General features: G+C 39.9%; 1 long non-coding RNA gene across 1 annotated transcript; it reads right to left on the bottom strand.

The window, feature by feature from the left end:
- Window positions 1–4113: 4113 nt before the first annotated feature.
- On the bottom strand, window positions 4114–8147 carry LOC111924656 (uncharacterized). Its single transcript, XR_002861785.2, has 3 exons — window positions 7525–8147; window positions 6020–6230; window positions 4114–5859 (listed from the first exon to the last, which is right to left on the bottom strand). It is a non-coding gene; the product is annotated as an uncharacterized LOC111924656 (long non-coding RNA).
- Window positions 8148–14822: the final 6675 nt, after the last annotated feature.

Genomic DNA, 14822 nt, shown 5'->3' with positions numbered 1-14822 from the left:
ATAAGAGGGACACATAATTACATTAATAATTTCTTCCACAGAATACCTAATAGCTCAGTTAATAAATAGCAAACTAGATTTATATTTATATGCCATTGTTATTCTACAGATCAACAGAGCCTTGCAATCTTGCAAAGGAGACCTCAGCTTTTAGGTTTTTATTTTGTTTTTCCTTACAAAGAAGAGTTGACATATAGGCAGCAAGGCTCCATTGTATATGTATTTGATATGAGAATTATATATTTATTTTAAAAAAATGCATGCTACTGCACTTCATGGTTTGTAAAATGACATATGATATCATATCAAAGATCTCACAGCAATGCATGTACCCAGGGGACAGAATCTAAGCTATGGTGTATAAACTTAATTTGATCATTTCCTGACTTGGCTGATGGTAACCCATTCACTTTCTCATGATGTTAATATTTATAGAGAACATGTGTAAACATAGACTATATTTCATTCAATTTTTTTTGTTTTAGTTATTTTCTATTCTAGTGCATCTGTTTCTACTGGAATCATTCTGTCGTAATTGATTAATGTTAAAAAAATTAAATGCCTTATTCTATTTAAGAAAAAAAAATCCATTAAGAAATCTAATCTTTGTTTATACCCTGGAGGCTTACTAAGCTATTCCAATAACTGCATGAAAGGTGCTTGTTTGCATGCCTTTGGAGGAGGCAGCAGTGGAAGTATTTGCATATATTAAATTGCATAAAGCTCCTTTGGTAGTCTTTTGGTAGTCTTTTAAAACTGAAATTCTGATTTTTTTCATCCAAGTAAAGAAGGCACTGTTCATTGCTCGTGGTGCTCTATGACACCTGGAATATATAGTATACTTTTGATCAATTTTGCATTCCATTTCTGCCTGTACAGCAATGATCCAGTCAGAACTACTCCAACTATTTTAATGCTGCACTAACTATTGGAAAGGGTATTGCATGCTCTATGCTCCCATCTCAAGCTCCAGGGAGGAATTTCCAGAAAAAATGAATGTTCAGGCTTCATTTTCTACATGTTTTCTACATCTATCTGCTTTCTCTCCTTCCTTTTTTGACACAGGTCTAATCCTACTTGAGCTTTATGCCAACTGTCTGATAGAGGATATTAGACTTTCCTATAGTGCTATGAGTAAAAGTTTTGTAGTTGTTTTCCTATGCAATTCTTAGGACCAGCTGGAGTGAGTGGGAGATGCACACCTAGCATCCAAACAAGGCTTGTATTATTCCTCTGCAAGAACTGAAATAGCCCTCTGACATCACTGGAGATCAGCCTCTTGAGCAAGCTCTGTTGATCTGTAGAATCTGTAGTCTTTTAGTGGCCAAGTTAGCCCTTGGGTGGTACATGTAGTACTTAGAGAATTCACTTTCAAGCTCATGACAGCAAATTCTAACCATAATATTTTTTATTAAAGTTTTTGACAGGAACTGAGGAACTGTGAAGAAGTAGTATCAAAAGCTGTGATTCAGTTCGCAGGGTTCATTCTTGTGTATGGTTGAGTTGGAAGAGCAAAGCACAAGGAAGTTTTTCTTTTGGGTGGCAGCATGGATGAGTCCCTCCCTAGCACTCAGCCTCTCCTACCTTCAAACTGATGTTCTTTCTTAACTCCATACATAGGCATGTGCTTTGCTAAGTCGAGCAATGGTTCTAAATGCTCAATGGAATTGCGGTCTAAAAGAGCAACTTATGTATTATGTATATATTAAAAAATGAAAGGGTTTGATTTTTGTCAAAGCAGAAATGGTTAACTGGAAAATCACAGCCCAGCACCACAGGCTCTCTATATGTGCAAGGGCTTTAATGACCCCCAACTTTTAAAAATTTGTCAGACATAAAAGCAGTACTAATCCGATTAGTAACTGTGATTGAGTAAATCTACTGTAAAAATGGACCGTGCCCTGTTTTGAACATGATACCATGCTGGTCATTTGAGAACTGCCACTGTGAAACATAAAAGTCTCTTTGATGGAATATTTATTTCATGAGTTGGAAAAAAGGGATAATATAGTATTGTTTGTTTTCAAAAATCACTTGTAAAATTTTATTAGCCAAGGAGCCAATATTCAAAACAATGAAGAAAAAAGGTGCTGTTCAGTTAAGAGAGGGATGAAAGCTCATCAGAGTCCAAGGAAATCAAGTGGTTAAGTCCAAGAATTGCTCACTGATTCTTTTTACTGCAACACCCCATAGGAATAAAAAGAAGACAAGCATTTTGGAAAACAGTATTTGCTAAGTTGAAAAAGTCAGCACTCCATTGTGTGGCCTTGGAAACTCTCATTGAGCTTTCTATCTGCCCTCCAGAATATTTCTGCACATCACTTTGGCAGACACAGCTACTAATTTTAAAACAGAGAAGTGTCTTCATTCCTTGGGGCTCACATGAACTGCAATTAGTCTTATTACAAAATGCCAAAAAATCTCTGGCAGCTAAAATAAAGTCCAGGGAAATGTCCACACCACTGATGAATGAGTTCCTTGAAAAGAAGTTGGGGTGAGCATGAGCCACACATTTGGATCTTGATCCAGGTCTGGAAAACCTGAGGGTTGTGCTTTGGCTTGTCCCATTATATATATATATATATATATATATATATATGGAGATCAACTGCAGCATTTGTATCCTGATTTCATTAACTGTTTAAGTACATGCATGCATATGTACAAACACGTTTTACAATTTTTATCCAAACTTCAAATAGAACAATAAATAATATTGCATGTGTAACATCTCATATTGCATTTACCCAAATTTAGAAGTATTTAATTTCTGGTGAGAGTGTCTAAGAGGTTGTCTTGAGTCAGGAATGCTTGACCAGACTCTCTTGCTCCAACACTAATGTTCTATTTACTTACTTAAATATTAGCTCAAGCTGTTAGCGTGTCAGAACATGCCAGCTATTGAAAGGAAAAAACCCTACTTTCCTAAGCCAGAATATGCATTTTTCAGACATGAGATCTAATTTACCAACCCAGCTGAAAAGCTTTTAATTTTTTAAAAGAAAAATGAATTCAGCTTGTAATGAAGGGCTTCAATTTTGTTCTCCAAAGTGAAAAAATTAGCACTTTTAGGATACATGGGAATCTGAATTTGTCCTGCAACAAGTCTCTTGTTTTATGTTCAGTTTGTCTTGCATTTTTGTACAGAGAAAACATTTTAGACCATATGCACAAGAAACTATCAGGACATTGCTACTGCCTGCAAGATCTTGCCATAAACTGGATCCAGGCAGCTATTGAGCACCTGTGGGAGAAATCCCAGGTGAAAAGTCCTGACACTTTGGTTGGGGCAGAAGGGGAAATCCTGAGCACTGGCAGTGTTAACAAATGAAGCTTTAAACTCTGGCTGTGGGACAGCCCTCTACAATGACTTTTGCTAAACACTTGCTGTTAAACCTGCATTTCTTTGAATAAAATTTCTGAATTAAAAACTGGTTGAACATTTTTGGTTGATTCCCTTGTAGTAAATACAGATAAATCAGTATTTCCCATCCATAAGCTGTGCTCTGTTCATTGAGGAGAAAGAAAAATAGATATTTTCAACCATTGTAACCTCTGATTCAAGCTCTTCATAGTTGTATGTACATACATGTGTTTTAATATGGATAGATGCATACTTATATTTTGAAGATCTTTCCATAGACCATGATTCTAATGAAAACAGATCTGTGAAAATTAAATAAGAGCTAAAGAATACTTCCTCTAGCCTGGAGTAAGATTTCTAGAATTTAAAGATCAGTATTCTTTCTTCCAGCCCCAACAACCTACATCTGTGCCATACATTTTTCTATTTCAAACCTTAACTGAGTTTTTCCCAACAGTTCAGCTGGTGCAAACTCTCAAAACAAAACACCAAAATGGCTTATTTTGATAGTTTTCATCAACAGATCCTGCTGTAATAGAGGCACTGCTTATGAATATGAAGTAAGGTAAAAAGCAATTTCCTAGGCTTGAAAAAATAGGTCACATAAAGGACATGAGTGCCTGGAAGGGTTGGCACACTGCTCCTCAAGACAACAAATAAAGGTCCAGTACGATTACTTTCTTTTGAGTATTGTATGAATCACTCTGTACAAAAACCCCAAAGGTAACAGTGACCACTGCACACACCTATTATGATTCTAAAGTGAATCTTTGGTCTTCAGAGAGTTAATTTATGACATAAATTCTCTATAAAGCAATTACATACATGCACAAGTATGCACAAGGACAAGGAGTAATAAATACAATGATATTTTAGTGCAGGGTAACTACAGTGGAATCAAGACCGGAAATCTTAAGGACACAGTAAAATAGCCCCGGTAATTTCTGATCTACGTGAAACATTATATCCTAAAAAAACAAGGGGCACAAATCAGGACTGTTGAAACACAATATGGATTTTTTCACCAACATTTTACCTCCTGACACAAACTGAACTTGATCCACTGTTTTTTTCACTTTCAGCATATTCTGTGATATGTTTAAAAAAAGACTGGATGTGGCACTTGGTGCCATAGTCTAGCTGTGGTGTTAGGGCATGGGTTGGACTTGATGATCTTGATGATCTTCCAACCAGTTATTCTGTTGAATTCCAGAATATTTCAAAATCAGACTATTTGCTAGGAAAGGGTCTCTTTGTATTGAAACACAGGAATTGCATGTTTCTATCCAAAAAAATCCCAAATGTATGGTGTCCCAGGATGCTTGCTAGGGATGATGGTTTGTGTACAACAAGAGATAAACAACCCTTCGTTTCATTTCCAAACAGTTTTATAAATAGAGCTCATTTACAATCTCATAAACTTCATTCTGTCCTGAGGCCTTTCTGCAGAGCTTCATTTACACACGCACAAATTGAGCATTTAAGAGGTTTACTTTAGTTTGATAATGATCTATTAAGACTGATTATATACATATAAAAATTCAGTCTCTAGTACAAATATTCTTTCACATAAACAAAGCATCACCTCATTTCACTGCGGTCTCATTTCTGGATGGGCTATCAAGTTCATAACGTTACTCCAGGGCAAAGTGACTTGCTTTTGTAACATAGGGCTTTGGAGCTTGTACTCTTTCAAAAATACAGAGCACCAGGTCTTCAGCATTTTTGCCAAAGATTCTTCTTAACAGGGGCTACAGTTGAAATCAGGTGAGATTTTATCTGTATGTACATTATTTTATGTGAGGTAAGTATATGTGCATACATAGATGGGGGAGAACAGAGCTGAAAGGACGGTATTAGTGTCAGGGACTTACACTATCCTTGTCATTTAGAAAGGGCATTCAGCTTGTCACTGGCTATTATCTAAGCTTCTTTGTTTTCAAGTTGTAAAATATCTCAAATAGCAATTCCTGATCCCTTGCCCACATTCTTTTCTTTCAAATTCCTTCCTAGGCTTCTGCCTTACAAAATGTTATGCATCTTCCTGACCTTCCACATGCAGCAAATGGCAATCCCTCTGGCGTGCCCTCAGATTTATGACAGTGGCTTGGAAGGTGCTTTGTGCAGAACCATGGAGGGAGTGGTTGTGGTCATTGCCACAGCATTGCTATTCCCTAGCAGGATGAGTCAGGCTGGGGATAGAAACTGGGAATGAATAGATTGAGGACAATTCAGGTCTTAGCCTTACACCAGTATCTGAGGTTGTCCAGCAGAGACAGCAAGGAGGAGGTAAGAGGAACATGCCAAATAGGAACAATTGTATCCCAGACACTGGATCTGCTGTCACGGCTTCTGCAGCCACACAGAAAAAGGCTGTTATGATGGCGGTGGTTTAAATCAGCTGGAAGGAGTCCAAGGGAGCAGGGAAATTTACTGGGAAGAGATGAAGTGCTGCAAGGAAGAAAGGAGAAGGACTTCTGGAAAATCTCTCTTACCTGAAAAATACAACAAATACCATTTTATCACTGAAATTCTCTGTGATCAGTGTCCCAAAGCTATTCTTCAGCAATGGAACAGAAGAAAAGTCTGGTCACCTGCCAGTGCCCTGGTGCACTTGACAATCCTATCAACCAGTCAAACAACGAGAATATTCACCTCTCTTTAAACTGTGCCTGACTTATTTAATATAGACAGTGCAATGTCAGCAACATACGAAGTACCAGAAGAGATTAATGCTATATTGCATCCTCTCAAGTGATGAACACAAATGATCATGTTAGCCATTTTCCTCATCCCTCTGTGGCTGTTCGCAGAGCAGATCTCAGTGATTGGTTTTTCTCTGGAGAGTTCATGAAACCAACTATAACTGGAAAGACCAGAAAAAACACGAAACAATTTTATATTTTAAGTGAAATCCAGTTTACATTTAATGCCCTAACTAACTTTTTAACCAAGCTTTTTGCACAGAATTTATTTCAGGTATGATACTTTACATTTCTGGTGCTGTGAGGAATCCACAAAAATATTTCCTTATTGGGTTAGTCCATGGGTAGGTGGACATATATATGTATTTATAACCAGCACAGATAATTATGGCTAAGAATATGGAGGGAAAAAAAATAATTGAAAAATCTTATCTAGATTCACTTATCTTTTTCTTCTGAAGGACTTTATTTCAGGCACGCATTCCTAGAGAAGGTTGCAATGGCTAACTGTCAAAGAAATATCTGATCCTTGGTTAAGTGTTTAACTGAGATCTAGAATATCCTCACATGTAACACCAAGGACTGAGTCAGTCCCTGCATTCAGTTTGTTCCCACACTTAGAATGAACACCTTCTGAAGAAAGCCATAGCTCACTGCTGCCAAAGGAGTGACATGGATACAGACAACAGCAGGACTCCACTGTGGATAAATATGTCGGTGAGGCCCAATATTGCTTTCTGATCAATATACAGTTATCATTAGCTCTAAATATCAGTAAGTAGTGTCTACACTAAGTGTCTTCTTATTTCTGAGACAGACTATTTACAAGAGCATGTAGGGACAGGACAAATGGTGAATGGCACTGAAACTGGAAGAGGGCATCTTTAGATTAGATGTTAGGAAAAAATTCTTTACTGTGAGGGTGGTGAGGCACTGGAACAGGTTGCAGTGGATGTCCCATCCCTGAAAGTGTTCAAGACCAGGTTGGATGGGGCCTTGGGCAACTTGTTAGTGGAATGTATTCCTGCCCATGGTGTGGGGTTTGGAGCTAGATGAGCTCTATGATCCCTTTCAACCCAAAATGCTTATGATTATTATATGCTGACATCCAAGTTAGTTGAACACCAGTTCAAGCACTAGAGAGCCTTTCTCACAGCATTCTTTTTGCTGGAGTTAATAATGTTAGAATAAATAGGGAAAATTTCATATTTTCTTTTCTCTTTTTGGTAATAATAACTTGTTTTTTTGGTTATTCTCTATTTCTGAAAATACTGTCTGACCTCTTGGAGTACTGATAAGAAAGGACAGTCTAACTGCTTACAGCACTGAAAGAGGGGGAACATAAAATAGCAAAGATGAAAACTGTAAATTGACCAACACTGAAGTTAAAGACATCTCCTCAGTACTTTACGCACAGCATATAATTGATAAAAGCCTATAAACCCAGGTATTGACCTCATTTTGTGGTTACAATCTGTAAATTAAACCCTGGTGATCAGCGGGGCGCTCAGATCCTAAACCAGCACGATCTTGACTTCTGGTCCAGCCGATTTGTTCTGACACGTTTGCTCTCGGAGGCCGGAGGCTGCCCTGGCCGTGTTTACACCGACCCTGCGACCAGGGGATGTGCGGAGCCCCGCTGCGGCCTTCCTCGCTGTGTTCCCGGGGGAAGGATGGGGACTCTGAGGGCTCCCCGCGGTGCCGCCGTGTCCCCGGGGAAGGACGGGGACTCTGAGGGCTCCCCGCGGTTCCGCCGTGTCCCCATGGAAGGACGGGGACTCTGAGGGCTCCCCGCGGTGCCGCCGTGTCCCCGTGGAAGGACGGGGACTCTGAGGGCTCCCCGCGGTTCCGCCGTGTCCCCGGGAAAGGACGGGGACTCTGAGGGCTGCCCACGGTGCCGCCGTGTCCCCGGGGAAGGACGGGGACTCTGAGGGCTGCCCACGATTCCGCCGTGTCCCCGGGGAAGGACGGGGACTCTGAGGGCTGCCCACGGTCTGAGGGCTCCCCGCGGTTCCGCCGCGTCCCCGCGGGCCCCGAGCGCGCCCCTCAGAGGCCGGGCAGCGCGGCCGGCAGGTGGCGCTGTGCCCCCGCGGAACCGCCGCCCTCCCGCGCCGGGCCCGGGGAATCCGGCCGGGATAAAACGGGGCACCGGGAAAATCCTGCACCGGCAGCGTGGGGAGGAGCGGGAACGAGCTGTCCAGAGAATGGGGATGCCCCATCCCTTGCAGTGTTCAAGGCCAGCTTGACTCCAGGCAACCTGGTCTACAGGAAGATACCTCTACCCACGGCAGAGGGCTTGAACGAGGTGGTCTTTAATGCCCCTTCTGACCTGAAAAAATCTGCAATCCTATGAAGCAGATAATTTTTTATTAATATATTTTATACTTTTGGCAGTTGTTGCAGTTGCTCACGCATCAGACTAAATCTAACAATACTGTTCAACAAAAAGTTTTTCAAGAAATATGTAGACATCTCTTACAAAAATGCTCACTACACAGAAGTGAGAAAGCAAAAGACTGTCTATTTTTTACAGAAATTGTGTCTACTACAACAACATTTTCATATTTCTGGAAATTGTCACTTGACACTTTAAAGGACAAAAGAAAAAAAGACTGGCAATTCTAAGAAATTTCAATGTTCAGAATTAAAATATTCAGCTTTTTCAGAAAAGTCAAGCATATGGTGTTTCATACTGAGAACCCCAAATTACTGATTACTTCTAAAAAAATGAAGCCTATAAATGTGGAACCTCTTATTGGCACTCTATTCACTGATAAAAATAAAGTAGCTTGTATTGCCATCAGAAATATTTTGGCCTTTGGAGCAGACACAGATCTGCTGTCTCATGAGATCATGGCTAAGTCAACAGTGTTTATTCAAACCTTTGGTTTTTCATTGGCTGAGCCTCAAAGGATCTGCGTTTACCTTCAGCTGTTAACAACCACCCAACTGGAGAGCAACATGAGAAATGATGCTCAGTGCTTGGTTTCAGAGTCAAACACCTTCACAGCTTGAGGAGGAAGAAGAAAGCTGATTTGGGCATGGGTTTGGTCCATCCCTTTGTACACAATGGAGCCCACTGAGATTTTTGGATCTGGACCCAAGTGTTAATGAAACGTGGGAGCTTTAAGATCCAGGCTCTCAATTTGGTTTGGATCTACCTCTGTGCTTTGAACTGTTTATGTGTTTACTTGAAGATTGTCCAACTTGTCCATATTTTTTGAATCTGCAAAACTCAGATGAAAACATGACCAACTGTCTCCTTTGTGGTATTTGACAATTTCAGTTCTCAACAGAAACAAGAAATGAAGTCTGCATGTTTCAAAACTTCGGATGCTTCAGCTGACAATTAGAGTTGGCTGGTAACAAGGACAAAGAAGTGCAAATGTGAGCCTGCCTGAATGGTTGTGGCTGTCACCTCCCTTCTTTCCTAAACTCGAAATACCGGTAGTGTGAAATATTCTTATAGGAAAAAAATGTTTTAGACGGGACAGTGTTAAGACAGCACATCCCCATCGATACTTCAGTCAGAAACAGACTCCCCTACTCCTTGATTCCCACATAATTTCCATTTTGAACAAGAAAGTTAAATGAAACAGAAGACCGTTACATGTGCCTCTAGTTTTCTGCAGTTCTAGGCATTTGAAACAAACTCCCACTGGCTTCAGAACAGTTTTTTAATTTAAAATGACCTGAATTTTAATGCATTGTTTACTCCTCTTCAACCATTTAAAAGTACATTTAACTAAATTACAATTAATTGCAATTAATCATAATTAGCTTTAATTAATTGTAACTAATTGTACATAAAAGTAGAATTAAGTAAAAATAATCAAAGCATCTGCACTGGTCCATATTTTCATAATCCTTTTATAACTACACATTATTTTTGTTTGAATTCTTACTCTGTGTTATTTTTCTTACCATGATCATGCTCATAATCAATGAAACATGATTTTGAAAGTACCTGGTAGTCTGATACTATCTGAATGTTTAATTAAAATCTAGCTGTCGTCATTGTATGATTTCATGTTGCTCATGTCATCTCACTTCCTACGTACTCCAAGTTTTCCTAACTTTTTACAGGCCTATTTGTGTCCACAGCTCCATTTAAATCTACTTTTAACAAAGGGAATCCACTGTGTTCATTTAAAATCACACTGAAGCAAATATCTGCACAACTGAAATCTGAAGTCTATGAAGGTTTTCCTTACGTAACTTATAAAGTAAGTTAGGGATGAAAAGTGAAAACTCAGTGTTTATATTGTACTAAGAAAACCATATGTATCAGGTGGACTGTAAGCACATGGCAGGGGGGGACAATGATATACTCAGATGTCACTTATTGTCATGATACTGTCATTTTTTGGGTACCCGTGCTCAGCAGCTGCATGCAAAATTAAGAAATCCTCCTGGAATTAAATCTGTGTAGCAAATCTCTGCAGATAGCAATCTGCACTTTCTGGTGTCGAAAGAGCAGGTAGCTTAGCTTCTTTATCTTCAACATGCAGAGCAAGTACTCAAAAGCTTTCTGGGAACTTTTCCATGTTACTGATGCTACATACCTCTCGCAAAGCAGTTGAATCATGACTATAATAAGTCAAAGATAGTGCCTAGAAATATAAGAAACAGGGTCACAGCTTATTTCTCTTCTAAAACAGAATAAATTGCTTGACACTTCAGAATGAAGAGCTTTAAATTTGCAGAGTGGATTTGCTTGAGCTGACAGCCTTTGAAGGGCTTGACCTGTAACTTGTATGCTCCTGTTCCACTGCCAGCCCAGCCCCATAACTCACCCCGAGAGAGAGTGACAGCCTCACCTATAAAATTATGTCCTCTCCTCACTAGTGAGCTCAGGATTAGTCTCCTTGCAAATGTTAACTGAGGTTTGAAGGTATCACATGGCTTCCTGGGACAGTGGTGGTGATGTTTGTGGAACCATTCACTGTCTCAGGGCTAATCTCCAGGATAATTTAGATTAACCTTACAGATCTCTGGAAACCCCATTCTCCATGATGAACTATCCCACTTATATTCAGTCTCAATCTTAAGGGTTTAACCCAAGCTGACACCATGATGTTATATCAAAAGCCTTAAACTGATATATATCTAAATAACCTTCCAACCTTCCTTGATTATACTTTACCTTTTGCTTTAAAGTTTCTTCACCCCCTCACATAAACACTGTATCTACTGTGAATAATGTTAACCAGAGAAAGCAGGACATTTTGACATCTTCTTGTGTTTACTTTGTCACAAGGCAGATCGCTGTGGCAAATAGATGTGATGTATCAAAGAACTCCTCCTCCTTGTGTTGGGGAAGGTTTTGAAATCAATCAGCCCAGGGTGGGAAGGGAGCAGGGGTTTTACCTTAGCAAAGGTACCTCAGGGGCAGGCTGGCTTCTGGCATGAAAAGCCAAATTATTCTCTGTTAGTAAAAGTACTTATAGTCACCATTACAACTTCGGCTGTGGAGTACATGGCCAAAAGCCATTAGAAGCATAGAGAAACATGAACAAAAAGTGCAATTCCAGTCCAAAGCTGGAGTAAAAAAAATAAATCATGCTTTATAGAGATAACAAAAGAACTAGCTTGTCAAAAATTATGCAAACAGGTTTTTTTTGGTTTTTTTCTTTTTTTTTTTTTGGTGGGGGGAAGGTGCTTTGCTGCTGGGAGGAAGGAGTTTATGTCTCAGGGATTTTTACACAGCAGCCAGGGTAGTTCTCACGTTGCGCCTCCTGTTGAGGTGGCTGTCACCTGCTGCACTGACCAGTCCCTCCCCAGCCCAAGGCATGGCAGAAAGATGCTGCAGTGAAGAAGGCTGGCAAGGTCTCAGCAGTGTTTGGGCCTGGAGAGACTCTCCTTACCTGTAGGCTTATTTCTAATGGCTCACCTGACCAGACTTGACCTACATCACCTGAGCCTTCTCGCTGGCCCCTGCCTGTTCACTGCCAGCTGGCTTAGGACAAAGAAGCCTCGACAGAGTCATTCCACTCATTTCTGTTACGTACGTGGAAAGTTTTAAATAGAATGTCTTGAGGGGAAAAAGAGACCTAGGTGAGGTATAATCATCTTTCTAAGCAGGTGTCCCCCTCCCCTTTTTTCCTGTGTTTGGACTACACTACAAAAAGGTGAAATCCCTATGAAAACAAAAGATTACCCAACTCCTTGGCACTGTTCAAGTTGTTGCTCTCCTTGCATCATAGCAGGGAAGTTTTTACTTCTTTGCAATTTTGAACAGGTTGAAGACCAGTTATAGAATAAAGAAAAATTATGAACCTCAGATAGGCAGGTCAACCATCATATTTCCAGCAACCGTGAATGTTTTTATTTCCAACGTGCTTTTCGAGTTCTAGTGTCAATGATGGAGCAATAAAAGCAGCTGCAAAATAATGATGCAAAGAGGCCATGTGTCTTATGGTTTATGTACAAGACAGAAGCTGACAGAACATTAAAGACTATAACTGTCTGGGAGGCACCAGCCTTGGGAGAACATTTTTTTCCATTTCCATGTTGGTTATGCCCTGGGGGGTACTTATGGGATTGTTTCTCTGGTCTCTATGATTTCACAATTATGCAATCTTCCTCCAGGGATATGATCTGTTGACTCAAAAAATAAAACAAAAATCTAAATAAAAGTGAGTATGAAGGTACAATAGGAAAATAGATTTAAGGAGAAAATGTGGAAATTTCCAAGCATTTCTACAAAGATCACTAACTTAGCCACATATTTCTTCGACTTAAATATAGAGCAAGGGTGAAGTAGAGAGCAATGTGATTGCAAATCCTTGTAAAACCATTCTGGCTTTAAGCATTACCCTCAGCTCTTCTGGTCTGTGTCCTATTCATCCCAAGAAGCACTGATCTGTGATAAATTTGATCTAGGAATCATTTGAGTACTATAACTTCCCTCTGATATTATCCTTAGGCGTGCCTACTATGCCTACTCACCTGAGTACTGCATCTGCACTGGGGTTTTCTGTAGCTTCCTTATCTTTCTGTGCCAATGCAAAACCACTGGCAAACTGCTCCGAGGAGCAGCTACAGATTCCTTAAAATAATTTCCTCTGAAGTTTTGTCTTTTTAACCTGTTGGTAACTCTTGATCTGAAGAGCAGGATGTCAGGTCAGCCCCTACTTTCAGCTCTTGTACCTATCAGATGCTTTCAGGGCAAATGGACATCCAAACTGTCCCTCAGTCTAATGGATGTGGACAACTTCTGTCTAATTAAATATCGACTATTTGAGGGGCTAGGTGGTCTGCTCTTTCATTCAGACACTGGGTGACTTACTGGCTATAAATAACAGACACTTTAAAAGTTAAAATCACTTTGCTGCAGTGTTTCATAGACTCACAATATTCTGAAAGCAATGAACACAAAAAAACACACAGCATTATCTGTCTCACACACATCCCAGATAATGTAATGGAAATTAAGTCTTTCAGTGTGAAATGGAATGGGAAGAGATTGGAGGAGAGGCTTCCTCAGTGTTTGTTTTCTTTTCCGCACCAAAAGGTGAGGTTAGTCCCAGGGGTTTTATGTACCACTGGCAAGAATCAGGCAAGAGCCCAGGATCTTGCAGTGTTCTGTTCTGGGGTTCCCAGTGCATGAAGACATTGACCTGTTGGAGTCCAAAGGAAGGCCACCAAACTTATTACAGGGATGGGTCACCTCTTCCATGAGGAAAGGCTGATAGAATTGGATTTTTCAACCTGGAAAAAATAGCTTAGGTGTGACCTAATTGTGGCCTTCTAGCACCTAAAGGGAGCTTGCAAGAAAATATGGAGAAGGACATTTTACAAGAGCATGTATTGATAGGATGAGGGGGAATGGATTCAGACTAAAAGAGAGTATGTTTAGATTAGAAATTAGGAAAAAAATATTTACTGGAATAGTGGTGAGGCACTGGAAGAAGATGCCCAGAGAATTCATTGATGCCAGATCCCTTCAAGGTCAGGTGGTATGGATTCTGGGCAGCCTGTTCTAGTGAAAGGTGTCACTGCCCATGGCAGTGACTTTGCAACTAGATGATCATTAAGGTCCCTTCCAACCCAAATCATTCTATTATTCTATGATTTTGTGCAAGATGAATGGTCAACATTCATCTGAACAGTCAATGAAGTTGTTTACTTGTGCTTTTTTACAAGAATAATCTTATTTCAGAAAGTGCTGACAATTTTCTTTCCCTATCTTCAAATTCAACTCCTTGACAACACAAGTACTAAAAATCAAGTTAAAAGATAAAAACTCTATTTAGTCTAGGTATGGTTATAAATAAAGTGATAAATTTGACAGTCAGTATAACTGACATGGTTTCTAACTGCACTTACAAGCATCCTTCCCACCGCCTGCCCCAGGGATCCTCAACTGTGGTGCAAGTGATCTCACAACCATTTCCTTCAGTCTGTGGTGGATTTGGCCTAAATTTCAACTATATTTCTGGTTTTTGTTCTGGAATCACTAATAGTGAGTCAAGGAATCAGTTCAAATGCCATGATTTATGTGAGAGGTAAATGCCTCTGAAAGGCAGAGCAACTGCTTCTCAAGACTGATTGCTGTTGCGATGTTTGGTGTTTTCCTTAAAAGTCCCAGGGAGAGTTTCATGAGAATCCAGTTACTTTAAATTTAAACTGAACCCCAACAAATTTATAGGTCCTCAAAAATTGTGAAGGAAACATTAAAAGAGAGGTTTTTAATGGCTTAGAAGCCAAAGAACCAAATATTTAAACCAAGGAACTGAATGCTTAGCATT

The sequence above is a fragment of the Cyanistes caeruleus genome, chromosome 1, assembly GCF_971803275.1.
Source record: "Cyanistes caeruleus chromosome 1, bCyaCae1.hap1.1, whole genome shotgun sequence".
Taxonomy (NCBI): domain Eukaryota; kingdom Metazoa; phylum Chordata; class Aves; order Passeriformes; family Paridae; genus Cyanistes; species Cyanistes caeruleus.
This window is presented reverse-complemented; position numbering and strand designations above follow the sequence as displayed.